Genomic DNA, 10841 nt, shown 5'->3' with positions numbered 1-10841 from the left:
TTTTGGTTATTACCCTCCATTTACTCATATGGTGAAACTACGTTCAAGTTTCCAGGCATCAGGTATTGTGGAGGTCCAACCTAACTTTACTCATATTTTGTTCTTGAAAACATAATGACTGTCTCTAATAAAGCTTTCTGCTTTTCATAGTGTGCTTCTCAAAACATAACACCTGTTCTTTACCACCAAAGAACAAATCCAAATGATTGTTTAAACTATAATACCTATATTCTATAACAGTTGATACAGTAAACTACATAAGCCCCTGTCCTTAAATCCTGATTGGTGTGAAAATGAAGCTGAAAGAAAGATGAAATTTCAAGACCTGTAAGTCATATAAAGTACTCAGAAATTGCTGGTTGTTTGTAAGCTTAGAGGCTCCTGGGGCTGAGAACAAAGAAAAACAAACCCGGGCATTCTTGGGAACAGCTTGACCAAAAAGATAAAAAGCAATATGAGGACATAACAGGGCTATCTGAACTGAGTCAACAACTCACAGAACCCTGACCTGCACGTATTCTTTTGCTGATGTTTGAATAAGCCAATAGTGTGTCACGATGCTGAGTTCCCCACCCCTAAGCCCTTTACCCCATAAAAACCCCTAGCTTTCGAGCCTCGGGGTCGAATCCAGTGTCTCCTGTGTGAGATTCGTTTTTGACATGGAGCTCTGTCATTAACCTACCTCATGTGTTTACAGTAAGGAGGACTCTTGTGTTTCTTTGGGTGTGCTCTCTCTCCCCAGACTAGAGCAGCAGTCCCTGAAAGGGGGTCTTACAAAGCTATAATTTTGAAGGAATGTTTCTGCCTGTCCCTCCCCTTTTTTTTAAATATATATAAATGTTTCTTTCTTTTATTGTTTACTCTTTTTTTTATACAATCCACACCTTCTACCCCTTATCTTATTCAGAGTTTCTATTCCTGCACAAACATCATGACCAAGAAACAAGTTGGGGAGGAAAGAATTTATTCAGCTTACACTTTCATACTGCTGTTCATCACAATGGAAGTCAGGACACGAACTCAAGCAGGTCAGGAAGCAGGAGCTTAAGTAGAGGCCATGGAGGGATGTTTCTTTACTGGCTTGCTTCCCCTGGCTTGCTCAGCCTGCTCTCTTATAGAACCCAAGTCTACCAGCCCAGAGATGGTCCCACCCACAAGCAGCCTTTCCCCCTTGATCACTAATTGAGAAAATGGCTGTCCTCCAAAAAAGGAAAGAGCCTGGTGTGGGGGCACACACCTTTAATCCCAGCACTCAGGAAGCAGAGGCAGGTGGATTTCTGAGTTTGAGGTAAGCCTGGACTACAAAGTGAGTTCCAGGATAGCCAGGGCTACACAGAGAAACCCTGTCTCAAAAAAACAAAGGGGGGGGGGCGGAGAGAGAAAATGCCTTACAGCTGGATCACATGGAAGCATTTCCCCAACTGAAGCTCCTTTCTTTGTGATAACTCCAGCTTGTGTCAAGTTGACACCAAACTTGTCAGTACAATTGACCCCTTGTCAACTTGACACACAAATACATCACTAGTAAGCCTCAACCCTTAGTTTCTTATTCATCCCCAAGATCTAAACAACTTTAAATGTCCCTGTCTTAGTTAGGGTTTTACTGCTGTGAACAGATACCATGACCAAGGCAAGTCTTATAAAAAACATTTAATTGGGGCTGGCTTACAGGTTCAGAGGTTCAGTCCATTTTCAAGGTGGGAGCATGGCAGTATCCAGGCAGGCATGGCACAGGAGGAGCTGAGAGTTCTATGCCTTCATCCAAAGACTGCTAGTGGAAGACTGACATCCAGGCAACTAGGGTGAGGATCTTATACCCACACCCACAGTGACACACCCATTCCAACCAGGTCACACCTATTGCAACAAGGCCACACCTTCAGATGGTGCCACTCCCTGGTCCAAGGATATACAAACCATCACAGTCCCATAGTCTTTACATATTAAAAGTTCAATCCTTTTAAAATATTCAATATCCTTTAAATTCCAAACTGTTTTACAAACTCTTAACTGTGGAATCCACTAAAATATTTTTTTCCTTCAAAGGGAAAAATATGAGGGCACAGTCACAATCAAAAGAAAAATTAAATTCCAACTGTCCAACGTCTGGGATCCAACTCATTATCTTCTGGGCTCCTCCAAGGGCTTGGGTCACTTCTCCAGCCCTGTCCTTTGTAGCACACAGCTTGTCCACTAGGATCCAGATGGCTGTACTTTACTGCTGCTGCTGTTCTTGGTCATTCATGGTCCTGGCTTCTCCAAACACTACATGACCCCTGGGTCATTAATTGCATCTGAGGCTGCACCTTCACCAATGGCCTTCCATGGCCTCTCATAGTGCTGAGCCTCAGCTGCTCTGCCCGATCCCTTCATGCCAGCAAAACCAGTACCACCTGGGTAACTTTTACACGTTACCAAGTCCAGCCATAGCACAAGGCAAACCTTGGCTATCTCTGGAACACAGCCTCTGTGCTCTCAGAAAACACTTCCGAGAATATGTCACCCCAATGATGCTGGTCTCTTCTTAATTACTGCTAAGTTTTTAGCTACAGCTAACCAGCATCAATAGTCCCAGTAATGCCAAGTTTTCACTCTAGTAGTTCTGGTATCTTGTTAATCACAGCTTATTCTTCAGCCCTAGCTAGTCAGAACCACAGAATCTTCACAATCCAAAATAGCAATGGCCCTGAAAAGAGTCTTTAATTTTCCCTCTGAAATTTCACAAGCCAGGCCTCCATCTTCTGCACTGATCTCAACATTATCTTCCAAGCTCCTACACAACATCCCACAGAGTTCTTAAAACTGAATGTGTCCTTTGGCCCAAAGTTCCAAAGTCCTTCCACAGTCCTCCCAAAACATGGTCAGGCTGTCACAGGAATACCCCAGTTCTCATACCAATTTGTCTTAGTCAGGGTTTCTATTCCTTCACAAACATGATGAGCAAGAAGCAGAGGGGAGGAAAGGGTTTCTTCAGCTTACACTTTCCAAATTGCTGTTGATCACCAAAGGATGTCAGGACTGTAACTCAAGCAATACAGTAAGAAACACCCCTGTATCCTCTTGAATCCTTTGTATGATTATTTTCATGATGATGAAGAATTAGAAATGTTTAAAGGCTTCCCCATATTTAATGCATTTATAGGGTTTCTCTTTCATAATGATGAAGATTTGAGAATCTGAAAAGGTTTCACCATATTATATTCCTAAATTTCTTGGCAGTATGGATTGTTTCACTGTGAGGACTCTAGAAATATTCAAAAAGCTTCACCATATTAACTACTCTCACAGGACTTTGTCTACATTATGATTTCTTTTGTGTCTTTGAATATGATTGACAAGTGAAGGCAATACCACATGGCTTCCAGACATAGGGTTTCTCACCTCTATGTCTTCTTTTATGTATTTGAAGATTTTAATGTACAAGGCTTTGTACCTTTAATAACTTTCATAGGGTTTCTCTCAAGTGTGTCTTCCTTTATTTACTTAGAGAATACTGTGACTTATAAAACATTTACCACATTGCTTATATTCATGGGTTTCTATCCAGTGTGTATACTTTTGTGTTAGGAGATGACTCTTTATAACTGCTTTACCTAATTAGTGATATTCAGAGGATTTTTCTCCACTACATGTTCTTTATGGATTTGAAGATGATTGTGATGTAGAAGGGTTTCAGGACATTGCCGATATTCATAGGGTTTCTCTCCAGTACAAACACGTACTTATATATTTTGAGGCCACTGTTTTGTGAAAAAAGTGTAAAAGCACATTGCTAACATTCAAAAATCTCTCTCCTATACGTGTTGTTTTATGATTTTGTTGATGACTGCTTTCTGAAAAAGTTTAACCACATTGGTTAAAGTCAAAGCATTTCTCTCAAGTATATATTCTTTTATGTATGTAAAGACTATTGGTTTTTGAAAAAGCTTTACCATGTTGGTTACATTTAAAAGGTTCCTCTCTGGTATGTGTTCATTTATATACGTGGAGATCAATGCTTGCTGCAAAGACTTTATAACATTAGATGCCTTCATAGACTTTCTCTTCTGTATGATCTTTTGTCTTTGGAGGTCACTCCTTCCTGCAAAGGCTTTACCACATTGGTTAAATACATAGGGTTTTTCAGCTGTATGTATTCGATGATATTCAAGACCACTGCTTCCTGCAAAGGGTTTACTACCTTGGTTTCATTCATGGGGTGTTTCGCCTGTATGTGTTCTTTTATGACATTGGAGACCACTGCTTCCTGCAAAGGCTTAACCACACTAGTTACATTCATAGGGTCTCTCTCCTGTACGTGTTCGCTTATATATCTGGAGAGTACTGCTTTCTGCAAAGCTTTACCACATTGTTTACATTCATAGGGTTTATCTCCTGTATGTCTTCGCTTATGTATTTGAAGGTCAACACTTCTTATAAAAACTTTACCACATTGCTTACATTCACAGGGTTTCTCTCATGTATGTCTTCGCTTATGTATTAGAAGGTCACCACTTCTTTTAAAAGCTTTACCACATTGTTTAGATTCTTAGGGTTTCTCTCCTGTATGTGTTCGCTTATGTATTTGGAGAGTACTGCTATGTGCAAAGGCTTTACCACATTGTTTACATTCACAGGGTTTCTCTCCTGTGTGTGTTCGCTTATGTATTTGGAGAGTACTGCTATGTGCAAAGGCTTTACCACATTGTTTACATTCATAGGGTTTCTCTCCTGTATGTGTTCGCTTGTGTATTTGGAGTTCTCCCCTTTTTACAAAAGCTTTATCACATTGTTTACATTCATAGGGTTTCTCTCCTGTATGTGTTCGCTTATGGATTTGGAGAGTACAGCTATGTGCAAAGGCTTTACCACATTGCTTACATTCATAGGGTTTCTCTCCTGTATGTGTTCGCTTATGGATTCCGAGATGACTGCTTCGTGTAAAGGCTTTACAACATTGGTTACATTCATAGGGTTTCTCTCCTGTATGTATTCGTTTATGAATTTGGAGGTCACTCCTTTTTGCAAAGGCTTTACCAAAGTGGTTACATTCATAGGGTTTCTCTCCTGTATGTGTTCGTTTAAGTCTTTAGAGGACACTCCTTGTTCCAAAGTCTTTACCACATTGGTTACAGTCATAGTGTTTCTCTCCATTGTGTATTCTTTCATGCCTTTGACTATGACTCTGATATGCAAAGGCTTTACCACATTGAATAAACTCAGAGTGTTGCTCTGCAGAAGAACTTCTTTCATGCCTGCAAATACAATTGGCACACGTGAAATTGTTCTCGCATTGATTATACTGATGAGTCTTTTTATCTGTATGAATTCTTTTAAAAATTGGCTTCATTCAAAAGAGCAATCTAATGTTAATGTAATATGCCTTTGTTTGCATTCAAAGGTGTTCTCCTCGTTATGGATTGTTTTACATCTTTGAGGATACATGAAATGGGAACAGTATTGATTATCTGGCTCACATTTATAGCATACTTTTTGTATAAAAGGTTATTCACATATTTGAAAAAAACAGGAAGAACTCAAAGTCTTTGCACACTGATTGCATTCACAAATTCTGTTATCATGAGAGTAATACTACATTTGGAACATGAACAAATGCAAACAGAATATAATTTCTACTACCCTAATTCTAATTATGATTTTCAGCAGTTTGAGTTGGAAAATGTCCCCAATAATGTTGGGAAACTAAGTACTTATAAACTTACAGCACATTTAGAATGTCACTCAAAGTATGTTATACTGCATATCCTCTTGTTGTTCTGAAAAAGTGAAAGGTATGTGGCATCTTTCAATACCCCTATGCTCACAAGGGCTGTATCCATAGTAACGTATGACAACCATATTAAAAGAGAATAACAAGTGTAAAGGTGCCATATTACATTCACACACGTGACTTTTTTCCTCATAGAGATGTAGTATAGCGATTAAGGTTTTTCCACCAAACCATTTTTGAATCTTATGAACTGTCCATCTCACTAAATTTAGCAATGATATTACAAGTATATCATTGAGCTCAGATATACTATGGATTATTTGCTTATTACTAGGTTTTAGACATATACTTGTCACCTAATCACTGTGTGTTCCTTTTGCAATAGCTAAGCGATATGAGACTGAAGACACTCGCACTTGTACAGCATGGCTCTACTAGGCTTGATTTAAACAGTAACATACCTGTTAAGCCATTATTTCTCTGTCTTTGAACTAATAGAAAGTCTTGCAAACAATAATTACATATCTGCCATAGACATATATGATTTTATGAAATTCAATAAACATCCATAACTGAAAGCAGTGCTTATTGTACCCTATTGGTTTTCTTTACTACTTGTAGCACACGTTAAACTTTCTTCATAGGCATTTTCTCATCAGCTTGCAGAGGAAAATTACCTTCCATGACTTCTAGAAGTTTGGAAATGGTCTTCAATTGTATGTTCTTCCCAACTGTAACCTAAACACAGTACCAGAGAAAGTATGTTACATTATTGGCAATTAGGCAACATTTAAGTTACTAACTCCATTGAACTTTAAAACCATGACTGATTTATTCACCATATTCTTCCTCATTCTCAATTAAAATTACAAAAACAAAAAACAATAACAAAGAAACAGTTGTGCATACATGTTATAAAGTAAAAAAAAAAAGAAAAGTCCAATATTATCTATAGCTGTGAGATTCCTATAGGTCTCTACCATCACACCTTTGTAGAGACTCTTCTGAGAAGCATCCAGCAAAGCCCACTCTTCCTGAGTGAAGTTCACATGCACGTCATCATAGGTGACTAAATCCTGTAGGATTTGATAAGTGTGCACAAAGCAAAATATACAGACAACAGTGTAAAGGTTTATTTCAAAATGAATATTCGCTGACTGCCCTGCCTACCCACATAGTACTTTTTATCCAGTCTTTCACAGTTGGACAACAAAAACTTAAGTAAATAAATGGTCTCTGGGAACCTGATGCCTTAGTTTTAAGATGTTCTGTATGGAACCATGTAGAATGCTGGTAGACGTTTTTGTTATTGAGATCAAATATGCAAGAGTTCCCTTAAAACTGCAGTTTTCTCTCACCTATCCATGTCACAAAAGACCATTTCCATCTCCCCTTACCTTCTTGTCACATGTCCCCTTCCCTTCTTAGCCCCCAAGTATGGACAGACACCCCCTTCTCAACCATAGCCAATTCTCCCAAAGACCAAGCAGTCTGTCTAAAGAACAAGCCCACTATCTGTTTTCCTAGACAGGACAGTCTCATAGTAGCCCACAGAACTGCCACACAATATCAGGGAAAGCTTCCTCTGCCCATTTCCACGTGACCAATTTTCAACTTTTCTTCAATAACTAAGGCAACTACACCAGGAACAATGTGAACTTGACTAATATTACCTGTGCTAGTATGTGTATAGAAATAAAATAAAATCATATTTCCTGACTGCAATAAAAATAACTCAAAGTGACCCCTAAACTGTTATAAATCTGACCCTTCAGTTACTACTGATCTGTCTTCCAAACAGAGAGGCCCCATGCTCCAGAGTTCTCTCTGTCATTGTAGATGATCAGAAAGTTGAGCTATTGCTCTATAGCTGTTCATGACCCTTTGTACTTTCAGGCTAAACCAGGCCCATGGGAGCCCATATACAAAACAATGCTGAATGATAACTTAATGTCTGCTTCCTGCCATATGCATTATGCTCCAATCTGTCCTATCCACCCACCCAGCACCATCAACACCTGAGAAACTTCTGCATGTCAGAAGCTCCTTTTTTAACAAGAATTGAAGTTCTGTGAATCATGCCATTTTGACAACAGGGAATAGAAAGATAAAAGGAATCTAATCAAATATTTCTGAAGGATGATCGCTGACAGCTCTTTACTACTACCTTCTAAACTATTTATAAAACTAGTCACACAAAACTGAATACAGAAGGGTCATGAATTCTAGAAATCAAACCATTAGTTTTCCAATGTTGTCCTATGGCACACCAAAGGCAATGCCTGTATATGCACACTGCAGAGTGACATTTAAGTTCCATACCTTGCCACTCCCAGGGCTACCGAGCCACCCCCACCCCTGTAAATCCACACTCAGAAAGAGTCAAAGGACAAGGGCCTCTGTTATGATCACCACATGGACCAACAGAACCACACTCTGACCCACAGTCCATTTAGAACCAGCAGATCAGACTCAAATAGCTCTGCAGACTTGCTTCTCCTGTACCGTCAATGGAGATTACTATAATAACCAGGGGATGTCTTGTGGTCTTCCAGGCAGCTTATAACACATGCATCTGAGGAGAATCCCGTAGAGAATCTGCAAGCTACCTTCCCCTAGTGTTCCTGATTGTTAGTCCTGCCCATAGTCCCTCATTAGGATGGAAAAGTCAGCTGGGCCTCAGGGCAACAGCAGCTCCTTCCACTGTGGGATCACAGAGCAAAAGATTTAGACAGCTAAAACCTTCCAGGCTAGGCTGTTACACCCTACATGCAGACATAGCCCTAGTCTGGAAAATTTACATTTATAAGAATGTTCTAGTCCTGGAGACCAAGTAATTTCCATTTAAAGGCCCAAGGTCCTTTCTTTATATATTCAATTATGCATGCAATACCCACTACAGCCATCTCTACTTCTTACTGGGGAAGTCCTGCAGCCAACCTGCAATCAAATTCATACATTGACAATAATTTAAAAGTGAATGTGACTATGACTTTTAAAACTAGAAGCAGTTATTGGGCGAGAAAAAGGAAGAAAAAGAAGAAATAAAATGTAAGGACATCACTGCTCCTAGGTATGGTGGAGGAGAAAGTATATTATACACAAAAGAGTGAACATAGCCTGACCCAATTATACCTGGGATAGTATAGAGTAGACATGACCTGGGACCTTGTGGAGAGAGGAAGGAGGGCAGAAGCAAGAGCCAGATCAAGATGGTTAATGATAGATGAAAAGCCCAGTTCCTAAATGATTGGATTGCATAAGGAATGGCAGCTGGGAGATTGGCAGTCCTACTGCTGGGGTAGATGGCGAGGTATGCCAGCAATATGGTGTCACAACGAGGGCCTGTGATCTCATTTGACATTGCCCTAATCTGAAAAATGCCCGAAGATGACCAGTATGGAATTTAACTGATTGTGCAAAATTGATTACTTGACTCCTCATGGTGAATGTCAACTACTGCCAAAGCAGAAAGGCCTCACCTACCTTATTCCTCCTCCTCTTCTGTGCTGCAAGTAGACCAGCTTCAAAGTTGGTCAGTGAACTCAACCTTATACCTGTTCCTCTTTATTTGTAACCCCCTAATTTTTAACCCTGTAACCCAGGGAGGTTAGACAACACTCATTCCCTGGTGTCTTTTGTCTTACTGATCAGTCAGAACCCAGCTTGACAGGAGTTGTAGGACTGTTTTCCAAGCCCTGGGCAGCAGAGGGAGGATTAGGAGTTCAAAGCAAGTCTTAACTACATGACATAAAGAAAGTAGGAGCTACAGGAGATGTTTCTCTAAACAGACAGATATGAAATCTCTTTAAAAACAGGAATGAAATTCTTAATTTTGGGCCAATATTGGAGAAAAGAAACACTTAAGAGATCACCCATGGATAGTCAAAATGAAATTTAAAATCTAATACCAAAAATGAACTTTTTAAAAAGAAAAAAATAAATGAAAAAATATATTACTGTACTGATTTGAAAAAGATCATGCCCTTCCTGGTAGAAGGAATGGCAATAATAAGATAGTGTTTGACCTTGCCCCTACGATCTTTGTTAACTACTGAGATCTATAATGTGACACACACAGCTACAGCTAATGGCATGCGTTTATATTTCTGAGATCACTTAAATATGTCACCAAGGTTTGCACATATCTCATAATACAGATCATAAAATGGGAATTCATCACTCACTGGCTCAAGCTAACCTGCCCAAAATAAACACCCACCAATCTAGTTTTACTAATAACCATTCTCTGTTGTAAACTTCTCTCTCAATTTATGATTTGATTTTTTTGTGTGAACTTGTAGTGTACTCAGTAACATGTGATCAGGTATTCTGAAAGATTTATAAGTACAGAGGACAAGGAGATATGGAAAAGAGAAAGGAGAAGTTTTTTTGCCCTTCCCCACTTAGGATCTTTTCGCTTTTCCTCTTAGATAGCTTTCATAGGTAACTTTTGACAACTTAGTAAAAACTCCATAACCACTTCTTTGAGTGTCCCATTTTCTTCCTGTGATTTCTGACCTGCAGGCTAAAAGTTAGAGATCAGCAGTTCCTTCTGAGATAGATCAAAGGCCACATTGCTTAATCCTCAGCTGTTAGGCTACAGGTGTTAATCACAGAAGCCCTCAGTCTTCTACCCTCAGAAAGAGCAAGGAAGGTTTTAGGCTCAGGTGCTCAAAGCAAGGCTTAACTACATGGCATAAGGAAAGCCTGAGCTACCGATGTTGCTGTAAACAGAAAGATATGTAATCTCTTTAAAAATAGGAATTAAATTATTGATTTCTGGGAAATATTGGAGAATAGGAAGAAGTAAGAGGTCAGAGCACCTATACATAAAGAAAATAAAAATTTAAAAAATAATACCAAATATTGGCTTTTTAAAAAGATAAATATAATTGAAAAATATGTCACTATACTGATTTGAAAAAGATCAGGCCTATCTTGGTAGAAGGAAAGGCATTTATGAGATAGTGTTTGACCTTGTCCCTAAGTGCTTTGTTAACTACTAAGGTCTATAATCTAACACACACAGCTACAGAGAATGGCATGTGTTTTACATTTCTGAGCTCAATTAAATATGTCAACAAGGATTGCACAAATCTACATAATACAGATCCTAAAATGGGAATTC

General features: G+C 39.1%; 1 pseudogene; it reads right to left on the bottom strand.

Annotated features, from left to right (window-relative positions):
* Window positions 1-2976: 2976 nt before the first annotated feature.
* Window positions 2977-7097, bottom strand: LOC115489432 (annotated as a pseudogene).
* Between the last annotated feature and the right edge of the window lie 3744 nt (window positions 7098-10841).

This window comes from Mus musculus, chromosome 2 (genome assembly GCF_000001635.26).
Source record: "Mus musculus strain C57BL/6J chromosome 2, GRCm38.p6 C57BL/6J".
NCBI classification, from domain to species: domain Eukaryota; kingdom Metazoa; phylum Chordata; class Mammalia; order Rodentia; family Muridae; genus Mus; species Mus musculus.
This window is presented reverse-complemented; position numbering and strand designations above follow the sequence as displayed.